At 42.9% G+C, this 22083-nt stretch overlaps 1 protein-coding gene across 1 annotated transcript in view; it reads right to left on the bottom strand.

Annotated features, from left to right (window-relative positions):
- SLC6A11 (solute carrier family 6 member 11) overlaps positions 1 to 22083 on the bottom strand; it is an 87785-nt gene that overhangs the window by 15944 nt on the left and 49758 nt on the right. The window lies entirely within an intron of this gene.

The following is a 22083-nucleotide window of genomic DNA, read 5'->3' as shown; positions in this document are numbered from 1 at the left end:
AGATACAGTCCTGGGAATTCTATAACCATCTGCTGGAGCCCAGGAATTTGGAGCTCCTCGCCTGCTCTGCTCAGCCCCATCCAGCCATCGCGGCCTCTTCAGCACTGCTCACTTTGCCTGCTGGAACACCCCTGCTCTGCCTGCCAGGGACCCTCGCCGTTCCATCCACCAGCCTGGGAGTTTTCTACCGTTCCAGCTTGGTGGTCTTGGGGTCCCAAGGGATCAGACTGCCCAGGACTTGTGAAACAAAGCCCCTCGAGGTTCTTGGTTCTGATTATTATTATTATTGCTGTAGTTGTTTGTTTGTCCTGTTATATTTACTAGTAAAGAACTGTTATTCCTTTCCCCATAGCTCTGACTGAAAAGCCTCTTAAATCTTCTAAATTATAATAACTTGGAGGGAAGGGATTGGAATTCCCCATGCCTAGAGAGGCCCCGCCTCTCCCTAGCAGATACCTGTCTCTCAAACCAAGACAATGTGCCATTCTTAGATAATGCATAAATTAAGCTGGGGAAAGAAGGGACAACTTATCCAGGGAAAGGATGTTTTGAGCAAAATTGGATGGATCCAACAGGCACAAAGTTGCAGCTCTGGTCACTGTACAATCAATGAATAAAAGTTCTGCAGAGCTTAACGAGTCAGTAGCTTTGTAATGTCATTGTGGGAGCGTTTATATCCTAAAGTGATACAAACAATTTTAAATCAGACAAAAGGAAAAGTGAGTTTCCACTGTGAGATTCTTCTCCTCAGGGCAAGCTCAGAACATTAATGAGCAGGTTCATTTTCCTTTAAAAGTACTGCAACAAAGCAATTTATTCCGCTTAACCAGTGTGGGTGTGTTCCCACTGGAGCTGAAGGTACCCCTTGAAGTCCTGGTTTTAACATGAGGGTGATGTGGAGAACCCAAACCCCACAGCTGCAATCCAATAAAATCCCTCTCCTGTTTTCCTGGGATAAATGATCACTTGAAGTCCCTTCGTTAAAGCAAACACCAAACCTGAGTGATAATGAGAGGCAGTGGCTGTGCAGATGAAGTTGGAGCCAGGGAAGAGAGAACACAGGGAACAATTTCAGGACTAATAACAGCCATCAACTCCTAAACACACAGAGGGGATGTGTTTGTTTTGCATCAGATCAAGTGAGACCTTGCTCTCTGGAGTTGTGGAGTGTTTCTGTTTAGAAATAACATTAGGATCATATCTGATTTACATCAGAGGCTTAAAGGGTTTCATTGCTGTCACCCCGAATAAGATACAGCTGGTTACATCCCAGAACTTCACCATCACTGAGGAAAAGCTGCACACAGAGAGGCTTTTGACAGACAGGCTCTTTAACAAGATTGGAAGCTCCCAAAACCGGTGAGGAGCAGCGTGGGTCAGCTGAAAATGCACCGTCTGCTGGGGCCCAGAAAAAAGCTGGGAAACTGGATCAGCACATGGAGCCTTCCCCTTCCCCTTCCCTCCTCCCACAGCTGCAGAGCAGGGCAGAGCACTCAGAGCAGCTCCCACAGCTCTGATTATCCCTGGAATTCCAGTCTTGCTGGAAGTGGGGGCAAAGGAGAACTGTGCTGGAAGTGAGCAGCTCCAGAGCTGCTGGAGCAGAGGAGCAGAGAGCAAATCCCTCTGGAGCTCCTGCGTCCAGAGGGAAAAGCAGATCAAACTCTGGCCACAAGAGATGCTCTTTCCTTCAAAAGAAACAAAGACTGTGACATCCCACAGGGATTCAGCCTAAAAAGTGGCAAATGCTCTATGAGAAATATCTTCTGCAAGGAACCATTCACACATTCTGCAAAACTGGGGTCAGACTGAAGAGGGGTTTTGTTGCACTCTATGACCTCAGTCTAGTAATTCCTGCAGAACTTAGGGCTGATGTTTAATTAGGGATGGAGAAGCAATTTTATTTGCTGAATGGAATAATGCAATTCCATAGCTTCTTTTAGGTTGTCTACTCAGAGGACAAGGGACATTTAATTTTTTCAGGTTTCTAAAATGGCAAAAAAGGATCAGCAATGCAGCAAACAGGAACATGAATTTCGAAGCCACAGATTTCTAAATTCTGTGGCTGAAAAAACTCAAGAGCTGGACTAACCCTGGTGTACATTGCCAGACATGCCAACACTTTAAAGGCCCGAAGGTGACATTTCAGATCAGTTCTCTGTGGCTGTGCTTTTCTGCACCGGGCGGACGCTGGCCCCTGGCTGGCTCAGATCTGCACAGCGGCCAGAACGTTTTCAGTCCGGATATGCAAGCAGGTTATCTTTACCTGCTGGGCTTGGCTTCTCAGCAGCAGTTTGTCCAAATAGTGTCATGACAACAGTGGCGGTAAGAAAAGGATGGCTCTTGGCTAAGCAGGTTTAAAGATGTTTATTCAAGCCGAGCTGCTGGAGCACCGCAGCTGGTCCAGACTGCCAGCCAGAGAGAGTTTGAATTTGCCTCTCTCATCTAATAAGTGGGGGAGGGTTCAGGGGAGGTTACAACAGGATAACAAATCAGGGGATTCAGGGGGCAACAAGGGGTGTCCACCTCCAAGCCTCTGACCACTGACACCAAAGGAAAAGGAATACCCCCTGGGACGACCTATCACTTTACACCCTCCCTCTGGAATTTCCCAGTCTGGGGAGGGGTCCTCAAGTGATAGTCAAGATGCCCCAGAGCGGGAGGGTGGGGGGGGAGAGGGGATGGACAAGGATAGGTGGGGGGTGGGATGATTGACATACAACACCTTGTTACACAGAAAACTCAAAAGGGGATGGACTGTTACAGAACTGGGGGTACAGTAAACGGAACCATAACATAAAACTTCTTATAAAAACTTAATAAAACAATTCTTGCACCGCCACAGTTCTCCATCTCCTTGCCCCAAGAGCCAGAGAGAATCTGCACATCAGCCCCTGAGCTGTAGAATGAACCTTCTCAGGTAACAACAGAATATATTTTCTTTTTTTAAAAAAGCCCTGCCTATCTTTTGGGAGGATCAGACTGAAAATAGCTGCCTGATTTTCTCACACTGCCCAAACATGGGACAATTTTACACGTTTTTTAATTTTTTTTTTTTTTTTTTTTTAACACAACTACAAAAAAATGTTTGAGTTGTTCAGCTCTTTGTCATGGAGGAACAATGACATTCTGAAGGGCAGGGACACAGAAGCAAACCTGGGGCAGCAGCTGGGACAAAAGAGGTCTGAGAGGTGACACATCATGAGTAAAGTCCAGAGGAAAGGATGTGCACCAGAGAACACCCTGTCGGTCCTCTATGAACTTTGGACCTTGAAAACCCTTAGGTCAGTGATAATTAATTCAATGTAGCACTCACAAACTTGGGATTGGAACTGTTTTGTAGATAAACTGATGGAAACCTATCAACTCCTACTTTAAAGGATGGAACTAGATATTTTTAGCTTTTTTCATCTCATATAAAAAGTTCCCATGCCAAAAGAAGATTAAAATGAAAGCACAAAACCATTGATAACTAACCCTAATATTTGAAAAATTGCAGTTTCAAAGGACAGAACCTTACAAAACAATAAACATGAGCATTTTTCTACTAAAAATGGAAAGTGCTATTTTGCAACATCCAAGCTCTCAAATCTGGCAACGCCCCCATTTTAAGTCTGTCTGGGTAACCTCAATTTGGCCTTCTCGTGGCAGGTCTGGGACAGTCTCCATTTCCATGAGTGTTTTCTCTGCCCAGGGAGATGAATTGAGCTGGCCAAACACAGGATGCTGCTGTCTGGAGGATCCCTGGCCTCCTTTGTAGCTCCTGCAATGAAAGCAGGATAAGGAAGAAAGAAGGGGGATGTGCTGTAGTGCAGACAACAGAACCCTGCTCTGGAGAATTAGGTTCTTTTCATGTCCCTGCCATAAAGTTTCTGTGGGATGTTATGTCCATAAATCACTTCAAGCAACCTTTTCTCACACGTTCCATGACTTGGCTACCCCTAAGGGGTTTCCAAAGCAAAGGAGAAACTCAGCACTCACTGCTGCACATAAAGTGAATTCAAGTCACCTCTTGAACAACTAAAGAAACCCCACAGTTTAAACCAACTTCAAATGGAAAATCCTCAGAAGAGTGACAGCCCCTCATTTTAGTCTCAATATAAATGTCTTTCTGGCAGTAAGATGGGGTCATGCCATACACTGAGAACAAAATAAACGAGGTGTCTGAAGCACACGGCAGAAATAAGTCCCTTTGCAAGGCTGAGCCATCTCTTTGTGATGATCAAGCCTTATGCAGTGAATTTAGAGGGTCAAGCAGGAGTGAGAGGGATAAAATGAAATATTGCATAACTGTCCTGAGATGAGCTCAGTGCCTAAACAAAGCAGAGACCTCGGGGACAACCTGGGATGTGTTGAGGTTGATTGTTCCCATCGTGCATGGAATAAAAAACAATGGTGCTCACCTGAAGGAGTATCTCAAATTCCAGGGGTTTCTCTAGCTTTGTGCCTTCCTTTTACTTTCTGTGTTCTCTGAATATATTTGGAACAAGCTACGGTGCAGCTGTTCTGAAATCTTTCTGTGGATGCAGGCAGGGGCTCTGACTTTAACTGGCACTTCCTCCATGACAGACAGCTGAACAACTCAAATATTTTTTGTAGTTGTGTTTAAAAAAAAAAAAAAATTCAAAAGAAAGTGTAAAATTGTTCCATGTCTGGGCAACGTGGGAAAATCAGGCAGCTATTTTCAGTCTGATCCTCCCAAAAGATAGGCAGGGCTTTTTTTAAAAAAGAAAATATATTCTGTGTCACCTGAGAAAGTTCATTCTACACTCCAGGGGCTGATGTGCAGCTTCTCTCTGGCTTTACCTGCATGTCCCCCCTGCTCCTTTGGTAGCATTCTAAATTCCATTTCACAGGTTTCTCAGTGGAACCAGATCCTCGTGACACTGCCCAGGTGACTCTCTGGGCTTCCAGTGTAATGGCTGGGCTGTAGGAGCTCCACGTAAACGGGAACAACAACGGAGCACCAGGAGGATTCTGCCAGTCAATCAAATGAATATTTTGGTTTTCTGTCTGCCCCTGGCCTTTCCTACAGCCCACACAGTTCTGTTCGCTTCCTTGAGAATTCCTGTCAAAATCAAAGGCATTAATTTCACATTGAAGCCTATGCCCTGGCTCAAATCCCAGGGGTGTAGCATCATAAATATCAGCTTCCTTTTTCTCAGTCTTAATGGCGAGGTTGAACCCCAAAGCGTCCTTAATTCCAGAGTGATAATGACAATCCCATCATGAAGCACTGCCTGAGAATATGGGAGAGCTCACAGACCAGTTGAAACCCGTGCTTGCTCTTTAAAACATGATGATCCAAATGTTGACAGTCATTTATTTCCCATTTTGTTATCAGAGAATGAGCAATCACTCCAGGTTTTCTTTTAATTTAAATTATTCATTGCTTTTTGATGAATCTCAGCAGTGTTTGTATTTTAAAAAGCAGTTTGCCTTTGCTTTCAAATGAGAATTTTAAAAATAAAGCCGTGGCTGTCAGGAGATAATAAATGAAATTTCAAGTTTAGGGCATAGAATAACTGCAGAATTTTATCACAAATGCCTGAATAAAAGAACCTGTTCCCAGATAGGTTTAGGTGTGACAGGACTGTAGGAAACCATCAAAATGTGAGGTCTTGACATTGAGGTAACACCTGCACTCTAGGAGTGACCTCATCAGACATGGAGCAATTAGCAACAGGTTTAATTATGAGCACTAATAGAAGCTTTTGGAGAATCAAATAGTTTCAAAAGTACCTACCAGACCTCTCCCTAGCAAAGGCTTCCTTCCTCTCCTCTGGAATGAGGTGGGAGAGGTTTAGGGAGTGCTGCCTTTGGCAGCTCCAAGCACTGCTGGAAGAGCTCAGAATAATTTCTGACATTAAACTATAGGAAACCCCCAAAATAAATGATAAACCACCCACCCCCCCCCCCCCCCCCCCCCCAAAAAAAAAAAAAAAAAAAAACCAAAAAAACCACACACAACCAAAAAAAACACCAAAAACCAACCAAAAAAAAAAACAGAAGAAGAAAAAATTTTAAAATGTGGTTTCTAATAGCTTTGGAAAGAAGCCAAAGTCCCAATTTCACCCTGTGCTTTCATCTCCAATATCCTGGGAAGTTCTTTTCTGTCAGTGAATTGTTCAAGCTGCTTTCAGTGCCCAGCTGGAACACCTGGACTGGCAGGAGCTGGGATTGAAATCCAGGGGGAATTTCTGTTTTCACCCCACAGAAAACACAAGGCACTTGTGCTGGGATCCTTCCCAAAAATTCAGGGTTCACTCCCACGGAGAAACAGATCCCACCAGGGTGTGCTGACCTTGCTGAAGTCCCCCACACAGTAAACTTTAATATTTTCCATTTTTCCAGTCTTAGATTCCAGGTCTCTCTAATAAATGACAATTTTATCCCCAGGATGAACTTTCGGTGACACCAGGGAACGAAGAATTATTCTGCTGTAATGTGCAATGAAAAGAATCATTCCCTAAATTGCATTTTATTACACTCCTCTGCTACAAGTCCCATCTTTATGTGTATATATATAAATGTATTTCCAGATATAATACTAAAATAGGTAGTAGTGGAGGACTGAACATTTTACCTCTGATCTTATTCCAATAAAGGTTTTTTTTTTCCTGGCTTTTTCATTATAAAGAACATTCAACCACATCACAGCCTCCTCTGTGGGATGAGAAGTAGGCTGCACAAACAGGGAGGGAGGCAACAGATCTACACCTGGCTGCTTTTCTTAACACTTCCCATGTTCCTCAATCTGAAAAATGTTAAATATTCAGGTGAGACCATCCCAAGAAGGCAGGCAGAGATGCAGTTTGGGAATTTTCAGTGCAGAATGCTTGGTGAAATGGATGGAGAGGAGACTGAGGCACCACATCTGCCCAGCCACCGTTGCATTCTGCACAAAGTGCAAACACAATTCACTGCCACCAACCCAAATCCCTGTGTAAAAGCAGGAAAAATAAAACCAGCCAGTTTGCATTTACTCTCTAGTCACTCTCTTGCAATCAAGTGAATTTTTTTCTTAAATAGCAGCGAACACAGAAATCAGCTGAGTGTCTGGGCTGTGCAGCTGCCAAAATACAGAATTCAGAGGTCAAGGTTCTGTTCTATTTGCAAAACAACCCAAACACTTGGAGGATGCAGACATTCAAAGGGAATAAATCCATTCCTTGCCTGCATCCTGCTGTGCCCTGACTAGCAGTACACTGATTATTTCTCATTCCTATCGACCCCGCAGGCAAAATCAACCAAGGAAGAACAAACTTTATCATCTTCATTTTCCCACATTGTCAACACAGTTGTATACTTTTTCATATATGACATAAAAATAGTCAAATACGGAAATTTATTTGACTATAAAAAAGTCTTGGTATATGTTTATTTTTAAAAAAAAAACACCAGAAAACACTACAAATCTTCTGAATGAAGTTGATTTAAAAGACATTTTGTGTTTAAAAATCAAACAAAAGCAGTTGTTTTATAAAATTAAACCAGTTAATCCCCAGGGTCCCAACTAAAACCTTTTTGCTGGGTATGAAAGCACAGTTTTCCACTTGGAACTAGAATCTGGGAACACCCAGTGAGTGAAATAGACTTACAATACAATTTTAAAGCAGAATATTACTTTAGCTACAGACACAGGTTAAAGCTCTGAGAATTTTTGGGATGTTCTTCGCAATAAATGACTCTGGATGTCATTGCCTCAACAAATACAATCTCTGATGCAACTTACTTCTGATATATTTATTTTCCAATGAAGACAGCCCTTTAAAAGTCAGCTTTCAATGTATTTTATCCTCTCTGCTTTTATTGAACCTCTGCGAGGAGTGTGAATGTCGAAAAATAAGGATATAAATCAGACTTATCCACTGAAGATGTGCCTGGGGCTGCTTGAAGCGGTGGCGCTTGTGACAGCCATCGATGCAAAAAGCGTTTGGTGTGATGCTGGCCAAGTGAAGCTCAGCTCCTCCGGGCTCCTCCAGATGGCAAGAATAGCACAAAAATATCCCTCCGTTATCTCCAAGCAGCCTCAGCTCCAAGGAGTCGTGGCTGAGGGCAAAGCTGGGCTGCCTGGCTGAAGAAAATAAAGGATCCGAGCAGCCTGGCACCAACCACGTTACCTAAAATAAATAAGCTCTTTAGCCCCTGCCCCCTGTCCCCAAACGCCTCCTCGGGAAAATAAATAAATAAATGAATAAATTTATCTCTCCCGACTCAGTGGGAAATGCCATTAAATGAGGAACTGAACCCAAACAAAATATGAGCTGCGCATTGTGAGGGAGCAGCGACAGAAATGGTGCGTTTTGGATGCAGGAGTGAGCTTGTGCCTGAAGTTTACTACCCGGGGCTTTCTGAACAACACAGCTTCTGAAAGCAGAGCCTTCATTAGAGCAGGAAAACACCACTTAAACGGCCAGGCAGAAAATGGCTGAATTAAGCTTTTTTCCCCCTCTCTTTAATGGCAGTGATTCTCAAAAGATCCAAAGTAGGTTAGGGGAAGAATAAAACAGCTATGTTTTAGTGTCTACCTGACAACAGCTTTTGTAGGGGTGAATAATTACATGAAAATCACTTCCTTTCCACCTCTCTTTGGGATTTCTGTGGAGTTGCTAGGCAGTCTCTCTGCTACCTTCTGCTAATGTCACTTCCAGAGGGCTGAATACAGTAAATTCATTGGGAGAATGGAAACTCGGGGAGAAGGAGGACCTAAATACACGGAGTTTTGTTTATTCATTGCTGCCTTTGGAGCCCGGCACTATAGCTGGGATCACTTTACAGGTATTGAAATGCTAATTTCCCCAGGGGTTGTTGTCAGCCAAGAACCACCCGGTTGAAATGGGACAGGACCTTCCTCCGTACCGGTGCCACACCAGTTGCATGTTCCTGTGGCAGCATCCAACGTGGAAAATCGAGTGCTGGGGCAAAGCAGGCTGGGGATCCTTCAGGGGCTTACAGGAGCTTTTCATGAGCAGAATATTCCTACACTCCTTAATCCAAAATTAGGGGGTGGCTTGGTTGTCTTGGTTGGCTCCAAGAGGAGCAGCCACAAGGTGCAGTTGTACTTCCCTGAGAAAATCATGAGGGTGTTCACGGAGAGGAGGGGGCAGCAAATCCTGGCACAGGGTGCCCAGAGCAGCTGTGGCTGCCCCTGGGTCCCTGGAAGTGCCCAAGGCCAGGCTGGGCTGGGTTTTGGAGCACCCTGGGACAGTGGAAGGTGTCCCTGCCCACGGCAGGGGGTGGCACTGGATGATCTGTAAGATCCTTTCCAGCTCCAACCACTCTGTGATTGTGCGTAGGTTAAAAAAAGAAATAAACTTTATCCAAATACCCCTCTCCACTGCAGAGTGCTGGCTGAGGAAAGTGGGGCTGGAATGCTCCCTCTGGAGAGCAGGGGTGGGTGGCTGTGGGAAGGGCAGCAACCAAACCCCGAGCAGAGTTCTGGGAAGTCGAAAAGTGTCTTTGATTTCCAGTTTCAGTCCCATGAGCCTGCGGTTCTCCTTGGTTCTGGCCATATCTGCTCTCATCCTCAAAGTTACCCCACTCAGGAGACAGGGAAATCCAGAGGCTTTGAATTCACTTCCCCGTCAGCATTTTCTGAGGGTAGGATTCAAACCCCTTGAAATATTTCCATTAATTTAGTTCTGGAGCATATGTAAGGAGAGCCCGAGCAGTATAAAGTACACAGAATATCCCAGAGATATTATTTCCATAAAATCATTTATATCCTTATGGTAACATGATTTTGGGGCAAAAAATAGTATCTGGAACAATTTTGTGTCTGAGTGATAGGAAACAAAAATAACTTTGGGAAACTGGCAGGCTGGGAACATTTTTAGAAAGGTATTGATATTTAATCACAATATCTCCGTTTAAGAAGTATCGATAAGAGGCAAAGTATCATTAAATCCCAGTATATCTTGGGAGCAGCACCTCTTTCTTCACTTATTCATTTCTCTTAAGTGCAAAGGTTCAGGGCAAGAGGATTGGTCCTCTTTGCATTGGTCCTCTGGGATGTTCTTGGGTATGGAAAATCCTCCCAGCCCCTGGGAAGGTAAAATCACTGACTGCTGAGCATCCTGACAGTCCACTTTGCTGGAAAGGCCTCTTGCCTTAAAAACATCAGAAGTTCCTCCTTCTCCTACACTTTCTCTACATAAAGCTTCAGGCATTTGAAAATAAAAGAATTTTTATTTTTCATTCTGTGTATGGTATGGAAAAAGCACAAAGAATAACCATTGCCTTTCTTTCTCTTTTCACATTTCATGTATTTCCATGTATATTTCAGATATTTTCAGTGTCCCAGAGACACCAGAATTTACCAGGTCTTTCAGGCAGCCTGTTGATGTAATTTCCTATAAATGATAAATAAAGATGCTTTTTTTTTTTTTTTTTTTTTTAAATAAATGCAGGAAGTGTAGTCAACTAATTTTTAAAATGAGGGTGTTGATTAGAGCTCCACTTTACTGAAAGACTACCAACAAGTGCTCTCAGGATGAGAGATCTGGCAGCTCCCACACCCACCAGAATGCACTCACAGGGGTTTCAAAACATTTACATTTAATTCAGCTGAGGCAGTGATGGGAGAGGTGACCCTGATTAATTTCTGCACTGCTCTAAATCCAAACCAAGACTGTTTTAAGGCCTTTTTTTCTTCAAGTATTCTGTTTGTGTTACGTTTGCCAGAAAGCAGGGCTCTGGGGTGGGTTTGGCTTTTAGCTTTTCAGGAGTTTTAGATTTGGAAAGGCAGTGCGGTTCCATCTCCTCTCACCAAGCTGATCACTTCAAAATATCCAATTTTTCTTACAGATCTGCTCAATTGTAATATCCCAGTGACAAAACCCCTTCTCCAGTGTTTTTTTCATTAACTCCTCTTACTCTCCTTAGTTTCTCCTTCACCATCCTTGAAGGCTGAGGAGCACTGGAGATGCCAAAAACAGCATCCAGCCCTGATATCTGAAGTGTTTGCAAAGGTGAAATGTTCTGGTTTTGATCATTATTCAAAGATTTCGTTCAGAACTGAAGAGGAAGATATACTTGAGTTTTACAACATGGGGTGAAATGTTATTTAATCTAATTTCTTTAAAAATAATGATTCTCAGGGATTCTTTTCAAGCCATCTGAAGAAGTCATATATATAAACTGCACTTCTAACAAAGGATCTAAAAAGAACAGCTCAAATTGGAAGAAAGCAGAGTTATAAAAGCTGTATGAGGATAATTTGTTCTTAAATTCTTACTTTTACTGAAAACAGCCTAAACCTTGTGTAAATATCTGATACCAAGAGATCCTCCTGGAGTGGGTTCAGTTTATATTGGGAAAGCAGAACTCCTGCCTGTAGAGCAAACCCTTTGCACCACCAAAGAAGGTCACACATCAAAGACATTGTTTTTTCCCCAAAAGCCTGCAGTTCCCTCCCTTCAGAGGAGCCTATTTGCTCTCTGCTTCTCATATTAGGAATGAAAGCCGCTCCACTGGGGTTTTCCCTGCTTTTCAGGAAACTCCAGGGATTTTCAGTGAGCCCTGAAGAACCTAGACCACTTCAAGTCCTGAAGGTTCTGCTCGAGCTCCGTATTCCACCTCATACATCTTTAATGTCTAATTCACCACATGCAAATGTCTCTGTGTAAGGTAAACTTGCATTTAGCCCTGTGCAGTTAAAAAACAGAGAAGAGGATGCTCAGAAAAGAAAGAATCTGCTGAGTGCTTAAAGTCTTGAATTTCTCTGAATGTTTAAAGGTTTTGCATTTTTGCATTTCAAACAGGTGAAGCTTCTGCGATGTTAGGGCACAAAATTCAAAGGAAATTTTCCCATCAATTTCCAGGAGCCTGGATTTTACCTTGCTAGATTTTGCAGAATTGGAATTCATGAAAACAAGAAATGCGACTAAAAGACTTATCTGCTTTTTTTTTTGCTTGCAGAAATAGTTCTTAAGCTAAATTAAATATGTGAAGAGGTAATATATAAATATCTTCTACTACTCTAATGTAGTATTTGACAAATTATGGGCTTGAGGACGCAATATGCAGAGCGAAAATTAAAAAAACCCCTCATCCCCTACATTATAAAGACCTTAAAATTGAGCTGGGTTGGAATAATCAAATGTATGCTATAAATACTCATCAAAATTTAAAAAAAAACAACCACCCTGCAGGAATATATTTAAATTTTCTAAGCAGTAAATCAAAGTTTGTCTCACCAAGGCTTAACTGTGTTCATTAGAGCTTTGTTCCCCTCAGAAGCCTCCCAGAGTACAAAACAATTCCCTGACTGCCAAATCTGCCCTGGGATAAACTGACCCAAAGACAGAGAAGTTCCCTGCTATGATCCCTGCATGGCCTTAGGTCACCAGAGGTGTTAGCTGTGGCTGTGGGTATGCAACAAACACCTCATAACTCTTGTTAAAAACAACTTTCTTCAACTGGACAGTTTTGTCCAGGGATATCTGAGAGTGCTTTGGTTTTGCATACCAATAATACAGATTTTTTCTGCGGGTTGCATCCTGCAATGAGCTCTAACAGCTCCACTTAATTCCTTGGATGAGGATGTGACAGGCACCGGCAATCCAGGGCGAGACCAGCCCCAGTGGAAACAGCTCTCCTAAAATGTGCCCTTCATGCTTATGCATTGTTTTTCTTGTTTGTTCCTGCATTTTCTACAGCAGCAGCTCCAGCACTGAAGGCTGTTTGGGGCAGTAAAAATTTCATTCCCACTTTCTCAGATCAGATCAGATCAGATCAGATCCCTCCCTCGGTCGTTCTTCACAGGGCTTGGGGGAGCTGAGGTTGTTTATCCTGGAGAAAAGGAGACTCAGGGGTGACCTGATCACTCTCTACAACTCCCTGAAAGGTGGCTGTGGTCAAGGGGGGTTGGTCTCTTTCTCCAGACAGCACTGACAGAACGAGAGGACACAGTCTGAAGCTGCACCAAAGGAGATATATCAGGAAACAGTTTTTTACAGAAAGAGTGATGAAGTACTGGAACGGTCTGCCCAGGGAGATGGTGGAGTCACCATCCCTGGATGTGTTTAAAAAAAGGCTGGATGTGGCACTCAGTGCCATGGTTTAGTTGAGATGTTAGGGATGGGTTGGACTCAATGATGTTAAAGGTCTCTTCCAACCCGATGATTCTGTGATTCTGTGATTCCTCTGCGTTGGGGAGGATGTCATTGGTGTTATGTTTCTCCTTCCTGCAGTTCCTGCTCACACACCTGTGCTGTCAGAGCCTGCAGCCAGCAGGTGATGGTGAGGAAATCTCTGTGTCTCCTGCCTCTGTGGGAAGCAGAGGAACACTGCCCAGAGCACAGCTCCCAACTCCAGCTGCCTCCAAAAGGAACCCAAGCCCAAAGGCAGACGGAGCTGGATTCGGCAGTGTGGCCCTGTCCAGAGGGCAAGAATAGATTTCCCCTTCTCATCTACCCTGGCACAGTGCCCTGGGTGGGCACCTCCACACTAGAGCCTGGCCCAGCTGCTGGAATGGTGCCACTGGCAGCTGCATTCCAAAAATTAAGAAACCAATGGAGTTTCTCCAGCGCTACCAGTGCAGAATTCACCTCACTCCCCCTCCACAGCCTGCACCTTCTGTGTCTTCTGTGCCTGGAATTGGAACCAGGTCAGAAGCTGCTGGTAAAGCTTAGAAACTGCAAACAAACAAACGAACAACAACAAAAAAAACAAACACCCCCCCCCCCCCCCACACACACAAAAAAAAAAAAAAAAAAAAAAAAAAAAAAAAAAAAAAAAAAAAAAAAAAACACGCAACCCACCAAAAAACCTCCCTCTGAGAGAGGTTATTGTTCCTAAGGGGTTTTTTTAAGTGGTTGGCAACCATGTGGTTGAAGGTGAAGGAAGCCTGGTTTTATACCCAAAAACACTTTGGAAAAATCCGTCACTAAAAGCTCTTTAGAAACCTGAGCAAATTTGGTTTAAGAAAGTCACTGCTGGAAAAATCTCTAGGGAACAACGTCCTGGAAGGTCCTAGAGGACTGGCTGACCATGAGCCAAGAGTGGAGCAAACACCAGCAGCTCCTGGGCTGAGGACGAGGGAGAGTTAGCAGCACCCTGAGGGAGGTGGGTTATCCCTCTCCTCCACCAAACATCACAAACTCAGTGCTGGCATTCCAGTCCATGAGAAACAGGGACTCACCAGAGCCCAGTGAAGGGCTACAGATGGGATTGAGGGGCATCTGCACCTTGAAAAACGTGAAAGATTTGAGAGGCTGAGAGAGCTACTGAGCTAACCTGACTACACAGGTTAGAGGAGACTCAGGATTCTTGAGCTTCAATAAATGTGTATAAATAAATACCTGATAATAATACAGCTAAACCCACTTAAATTTAAGAAAAGCTTACAGAGAGAGTAGTAAAACCCTGGAAAATGTTGCCCAGAGAGAGCATTGTGGAGTCACCATCCTTGGAGAGCTCAGAACCTGACTGCGATCTTTGGTGGGGTTTGCAGTGCTGGATTTATGGTTGGACTCAATGATTTTAGAGGTCTTTTCCAACCCAAGTGATCCTGGGGTGGTTCTGGTTGAACCTGCTTGGGGGTGTTCTGGAATTCAAACAGGAATTTTCTGACCCCCTGCTATTTGCTTCACTTTAATTTACACTTTATTTTGCAGCAGGGACACAGAGACTGCCCCAGCAGGGTGGACACCCCAGGACAGGGAACCTCCCAGTGAAAGCTGGACAGAAACCAGCCAGAATCCCAAGTTAAATCTGAGCTCTTGTGTTTAACAGTTCACAATTGGCCCATCCGTAATTAATTGAATTAATTGATACTTTCAGCCTCCCACATCCTCCAGCAGCGAGTTCCACCATTTAGTCATTCATTGTGTGAAAAAGCACATTCTTTTGTATTTTTCTAAACCCACTACATCTCCATTTTTATAGACTTTTGCCAAAGCCAGGGCAGGGGTCCAGGAGGACCTCCTGAGTTCCTGGCTGAGTGCCACCCAAACAAGGAATGGTGCCTTGGCTGTGGAATCGGGAGGGCTGAGCTCCATTTCCAGGTCTGACAGTGTGTAAAAGTTTTTTTCTCTTTTTTTTTTTCTTTTTTTTTTTTTTTTGCCTTTTCACATTAAAACAAAACAAAAACAAACAAACAAAAAAACCCTGACTGTTGGGTGTATAGTGCCCTACACTGCTATTTAATGAGCATCACAAATAAATACAAATCTCTGAACAGGCACTCCAAATACTCAATTTTCGACAATACCACCAAAACGGTGACCCAGCTTCCAGTTATTATCCACTAAGTAACTCTATTATATTTGTTTTATTTAAAAAAACCGAATTTATTGCCTAGATACCAAAAGGAAAAAAGGGGAAGATGTTTCTAATTTAACAGAAATGTCTCAAGAAAATCCCTCAACTAAACCCAGTGTTTAATAAACCCATTAAAAAGGCCAAGTGACAACTTCTGACCCACCATTGTGTCACACAGAGAAAAACTTAATTGAAGGCAACATTGATTTCATGCTGCCCACGGAACAGTCTAAATATTGCCCTTCACAAGCAGAATAAAAACTGAGTGCTTAGGCAGAATAAATACTGAAGACATAATTAAAAGTTAATGATTTTTTCTAAAGTAACCTCAAAACAGAGAAATGAGATCTGGGGCGACACGTTGCTTCAAATATTGGTAGTGACAATATGGGTCAACAATCCAAAAAGACAGAGAAGGGAGTATTTAATTTTATTCTGATCTAATCCCATTTCAGTAACTCAGCCTTCCTCAAAGCTATAGATGTAGATAATCCCACACTAACTCAGCAAAAATTGGCCCAGAAAACCATGAAAATCCATTAAGTTAACCTAGAGCATTAACCACTTTATTAAAACATCCTTTTTCATTTGAGAACCACCATTTTCTAAGATTTAATAGAACGGAAAGGATTGAAATTACCATCAAGACATGGAAATAAAGCTATTTTTTCACTTTAGCTACAAGGGATACTTACTTAGATATAAACACATAACAAAAACCTATCCAGCTAGTGCAGAGGTCACGCACTGTCCTTTTACTATTGTTGCCAAAACCAGATGTCTGGGGAAAGATTACAGCAACAAATCCCAGCTTTAATCTAGGCAGTTAAAATGCATCCCAGTGCAAGTGGCTGGAGCACAGTGCCACGGGAATTCTCCCCAAAGGTGGCTTTCTCTTGCCATTTTCCCCACAGGAAGCCTGGGAGTCCCTGCTCCCCTCCTACCTTGCCACACGCCCTGGCTGGGGGTCACGACGGGTCAAGGACGCCTCGAGGGGCAGCCAGAGATGGAAAACCAACAAAAGTCTGCAAACACCGCGTCAGGGTGGATGGATGTGTCCCCTCTGAGTTCCGCCACCACTCATCTTGCTCAGTCAGAACAATTCCAGGGAGCAAAGTAGGAATCCACCGAGGCCCGCTCACCGCGAAACCCCCAGCAGATCAATTCTGTGGCAGCGCAAGCAGTGAATTGTTTCAGAATCCATAGCAGTGACCTCCTCTGAAATGTAGGTCACACAACCTTATAAATTTATCTACTACAGCCTCAAAGGCTCCAAAATCACAAAGATAAACTCTACTTCTTTTTTTTCTGTACCCTCATCCTCAAATTCTGCCAGTGATAAAGTACTGAACAAGCAACAGTCATAAACTTCGGCATTGCGCAGAATTGTAGAATAATTAAATTAGATTTAAATTCATCTCTCCTCATACTCCCAGCTCTTATGGCAGGAATTCCACGAGCACAGCTACTGAGGGTGTGGGACCACAATCCCCAGGAAGGAATTTGGGGTGGCACCCAAGGGAAAGCATGGATTTTGTGGCTGAATGAGCACAGCCAGGGCAGCCCTGCAGAGATGACAGCTCAGGGTGGCCCAGCTGCATCTGCCTCAGAGTTAATTGCTGCTGAATGGTGACTGGAATTTGCTTGGAACCAAACCAAGAGCTTGGCACCGACCCAGGACTGTGTGCCAAGAATCTCTGAGATTACTCCAGCAAGCTCAGAGCAACAATTTGTCCAATCAATCTCTGATTTTAAGAATTATTTTTGTCTTTAAAGGGGCGTTTGGGGTTTGTGGTTTTTCTAGGGTACAGTTCCCTGACAGTTTAAGGAATTTCACGTTCCCAGGTGAGGAGCTACTGACAGCACCCAAGCAGAAAAATCAGAATGAGCTCCCCAGATAATTTTTATAAATAAATACCAGGAGGGATCAAATAAGACAAAGCAATAAAGCAAACTTTGTTCAGATGTTCAGGCACAAGCTTGTGTTCTCTTCCCTGTGACAGATTTGTCTGGGTGAAGTTAATTAAGAAAACAAACAAAGCACTGCTGATCTCCTGGGCTTGTTTTAAAGGCTTATCTGAAGTGTTCCAAGAGATGATTTAGAGGTGGTTCCAACCCAAACCCATCCTTGGTGAGGTGTCTGTCCCTGAGAATCACTCCTTGGATGTTTCCCCTCCATGGGAAGGACCTTTGGCTTCTGTCTGATCCCTCCAACCGACAGCACTCCCTACACAGGATGGAAAAAGACAAAAAGGCACCGTGGCTTGGTTTCTCTCTTTCCCTTTCTCACTCGCTGCCAGCTCACTTAGTGTTGCCTTCTTCAACTCCATATTTTGGAAATATGCACTCATCTCTTACTTTTACTTTCATATGTATGACCATGGAACTCAAGTAAAAATTAAGCATTACTATAAAATTAAACAAACAAACAAACAAAAAACAACAACAACAAAACCAATCCAAACCAAACCAACAACAACAACAACAGAAAACCCCACCAAAAAACAACAACAATACAAAACACCAAAACCAACCAACCCAACAACACCCCCCCCCCCCACCTAAACTATTTAAAAACTAAACAACTTTAAAAAACCCGCAGGTAAGGGGGGTTCTAGAAATACAGAAACACATTTACCAGCAATATACCTGCACTGAAAATCATTGTCTGCTCAGGGCCAAAATGCACAAGTTAAGTCAATCAAGCCCTTGTTATTTAATTTCTGCCTGATTCACTCAAGCTGAGGCATCTCTGCTGTGGCTCTTGGGCATTCCAAGTGCTCCACAGGAGCAGGGCAAAGAGGAATTTCCAAGACTGATAGTTTGTAGGAACCAAAGCACACTTCCAAGACACTTTTCCCTCCCCACGCTGGAAGAACAAGCCCTGTTCAATACCATCACCCTGGACCACCTACTTTGTTGTGAAGATCACATTGCCAAACAGCTAATTTAAATTTGTAATCCCTCCTCCCCTGCGTCATTTCCGGCCTTCATAATCGGTAACTCACTGAGGGCTGCCTCTCCCCAGAAGATTTTTCATTTCCCACCTCTGTTGTGCTCCCCTTCATGGCTGGATAAACAAATTCCCTGAGCCCCCTGGGCTGGGAAAGTACCAGGAGCTCCTTGTGAGCATCCCCCAGAGTGCCCATGTTGTTTTATTATTTTACACAGAGGGATTTAGAGCATTTTTAAAGCCTGGGTTGTTTTTAGAGTGGCAGGAGCTGTGTACCCAACTGGTGAATTTTAGTAAACAAGCCACTCAACATTCACTGGAATTCTCCTCTGAGCCTGAGCCTTTTTCAAGAGAGCTGGGCAGTGGAAAAACCTTGCACTTATACCAAAGAGCTGGCAGAAACATAAAGTAAAACTGAGATCGAGACAAAAAAAGCCCTAAGACAAAAAAATGCCATTTAGAAACCATATTCAGGACCTTACTTCTTGACATTTGGGCCTCCTGAAAGTACTGACATTGATAAAATGTTTAATTTTGCAGAAGAATGAAGCTTCAATTTCATTTTAGTTGCAAATTTGTGTGAAACATAAAAGCATTTGGCCAAAAACTGGAAGGTTTTTTTGAGAAGCCAAATGCTGTTGCAAAAGCATTTGCTTTTTAATTTCTAAACAAGATTTTGTTTCAAAATAATAAGTAAAAATTAAGAATTCCAATGTTTAAAATACCTTTTAAAGCTCTGGTCTGTGTGAAACGTTTTGTTTGTTCTGCTAAAATATCAGTGTACAAACAGAACTGGAGTGCAGAATCACCAAGAACTAGATCCCATTTCTCATTTTTCAGGGGTTCAACTGCACTTTTTGGTTCAAGTATTCTCTGGAAATGACCAGAAACAAGTGAGAAATCAGTGAACCCTTACCCCAAGCTGCACCAAGATCTGCAGATTTCCTGCCAAATTTGTAACACATTTTCTCGGTGCATTTCATTCCCTCTCTGGCTGGGTGATACCCAAAAATTTTCTTCTCTTTTCCTTATTTCCAAACACAAATTGCAGCAGCGGTGTGGGGTCAGCCCTGGTGGGACAAAGCCCATTTTATTATCTGTGTTCCCCAGTGGCATCAAAAGCTGTTCCAGCAGCCAGGATTCTGGGGAAAATTCTGGGAAAACTCCATTTATTGAACCTCTGTTTAAAAACTGCTTTAAAAAGCAGCTGCCTATAAAAATCCATGTGTGAAAAACCGTTTGCATGTGGAAACTGAGACTGTGCACACAGCTAAGAAAGGTTTTCCTTAAAATATCCATGAACTTTATAGGAATTCCTGTATTACAAAGTTTTCTGGGTTATAATGTTAACATGTGAAAATTTATCTCTTCAAGGACTTGTTTCAGAGGAAAGAATATGAAGTCACATAACGCACCACAGCCAAATGTGAAATTAGGAAAATGTTGGTTTCCCCTCCTGTCATTTATCCTCACGGGGAGTTTTGGTGATATAACATCAGTGTGAATACGTGGGTGTGTGTTTTATCAAGCAGGAGGGAGAAACAACTGAGCAACGGGAAGTAAAGAGCTAAAATTGGGACAATAATCCAACAAATAATTCAACAACCTAAGCCAACCCTACACCGACACGGTGAAGTTACTTCATCCATAAGGAAGGAAGAGGCAGCAATGCAGTAAATCCCATGTTTAAGCACAAATGTCACACAAATTTTAGTAGATACCAAATCATGGCAGTAAATCCTGAGGGAAGCACCTTTCCAGCCTCGCACCGACCCCAGAGTGTGGCACCGACCCCAGGGCAGGTTTGGGGGGTGCACACCTCTACTTTTCAGCAGATGTTTGCCCAGCCTTCTTTTTGTTGGGTTATTTTGAGAGTTAAACTGTTACTCCACTCCCAGGGTGGAAATAAAAAGAGTTTCAGAAGTGTCAGGGGGATTAGAAAGCATTTCTTTGTACAGGTCTTGAAAGAATAATCTTTAGGAGCATTTAGTTTTTTAAAGAGCAAATTCCAGATTTTCTGCAAGCAGCATGTCATTCGACCAATGTAGTAATCCTATCTTTTCCTTTTTTCTCTCATTCCTCTGGAATAATGGGATTAAGAAGAATCCTACCAGCAATTCCTAAAATATCTCTATATTTCCAGTGCCTCTATTTATATGGCATCATAAACCCACTGGTATGACAGAAATAACATGGAATATTCATTTGCTTCACTTACTGACTCCCCCCACTGTGGTGCAAGCTCCCTTATTATTTCCTCATTGATATCAATCTGTCACTTAGCATTTTAATTTACCAATTCTGAACTTTGTCTGAAATGTGTACTTTTAACAACAGCTCTTCCCTGCTAGAAGACTGGACTTCTAAAGTAGCTGACAGCAAAGTCATTGATATATTTGTAATCCTTTAAATGTTCCAATTTAGGCAAAAAACAAAACAAAATGCCCGCTCTTTAAGTTTCTCTTTTATTTCTCTTCAGGTTCCACCATGAAAGCAGTGGGAAATCTCTGGCTGTCATGCCCATACTCCCTGTTAATGTGTGGATCCTGTCTCCCTCCAGTGGTAACTGCATCAGCCATAAAATGTGATATTAATGTGCAATTAAAGCCTCTCTGAAACTCAGATGATGCCTCTCCCCTGCCAAGGTTGCTAAAGGGTTGCAGGAACAGCTGGAGGAGATTCCATGTGGCTCAGAAACCCCAGAGAAATTCCAAAATGAGCCTATTCTTTCAATAGTTTCTTTTTACTGCCCAAACCTGCTCAGCTTGCTGCTGCTTGTGTAAAAAGAGCAACAGAGAGATGGAGAAACCATGGGGGGGAGGAGGCAAATTATTTATTCAGAGCTTAAAATAACACCCCAGAGCCATAACTGGGGTTCAGAAAGGACATATGCCACATAAAATTAACAGTCACAACATTAATAAATGATAAATAAACTAGATTTGCCTGGTGAGCCATGAAAAACTGAGTTACATGCACTGACACTCCCCAAAAGTTTGTGTATGGAATTTAGGTTGAGCCTTTCCCACAGAATACTCGAATTTACCCAAAACCTTTCCATTTAAACTCACATAAAGATTTTCCACTTAAATGCACACAAAACTTTTGCACTTTAATATTCCCCAAAGCATTTGCACAACAGAAAAACCGATATGGTGAGCAAATGCTGAGCTGCTCCAGGCACCACTGAGAGTTTATTTTTTTGCCCCAGGAGAAGCCCCTGGGGTCTCCATCCTGTCCTTTTGGAATGTGTGTTCCCAACCAGATTGCTGCCAGAGAATGGAATGCAGCTGCCTTGGAGCAGGGAAAATGCAATGTGCTCCCAGGTTGGCCCTTCAGGGTTGATTTGGTGGAAATGGGGAGTCCATCCCAGGAGGGATTGCTGGCCTGGTTCAGCACCTCTGCCCTTTCACTCTTTAAAGCCAAGAAATCTGTAGTGCAAAATCTTCAGGACATATTAAATGAAATAATTCCTCATTGGAGAGGTTATAAACAGCATTGTAGGAAAAATATTGCTAAGCATCGCACTGGGCCGTATCCTTGAATTTAATTCCTTACAATTTCAAACCTCAGTGATTTGTAGTGATGGTGCAAACAGCAGACTTGTAGAAGAACCAACTCTTGAAAACTTAAAATTAAAGTTCAAATTTGGGTAGGGGATTTACCCAACAGCATCACACGAACCTCACCTCCAGCAGCAAGAGTTTTTCCTTTCACTGAGAGAACACTGAAGGCACCCTATGGAGCAGTTTCTCATTCCACTGCAAGTTTTTCACTTAGGAAATTGTGGAATTATTAAGGTTGGAAAAGACCTCTAAGGTTGTTACCTGTCACATTTCCAAACAAAACAAAACAAAACAAAACAA

This window comes from Hirundo rustica, chromosome 12, assembly GCF_015227805.2.
Source record: "Hirundo rustica isolate bHirRus1 chromosome 12, bHirRus1.pri.v3, whole genome shotgun sequence".
Classification (NCBI taxonomy): Eukaryota; Metazoa; Chordata; class Aves; order Passeriformes; family Hirundinidae; genus Hirundo; species Hirundo rustica.
This window is presented reverse-complemented; position numbering and strand designations above follow the sequence as displayed.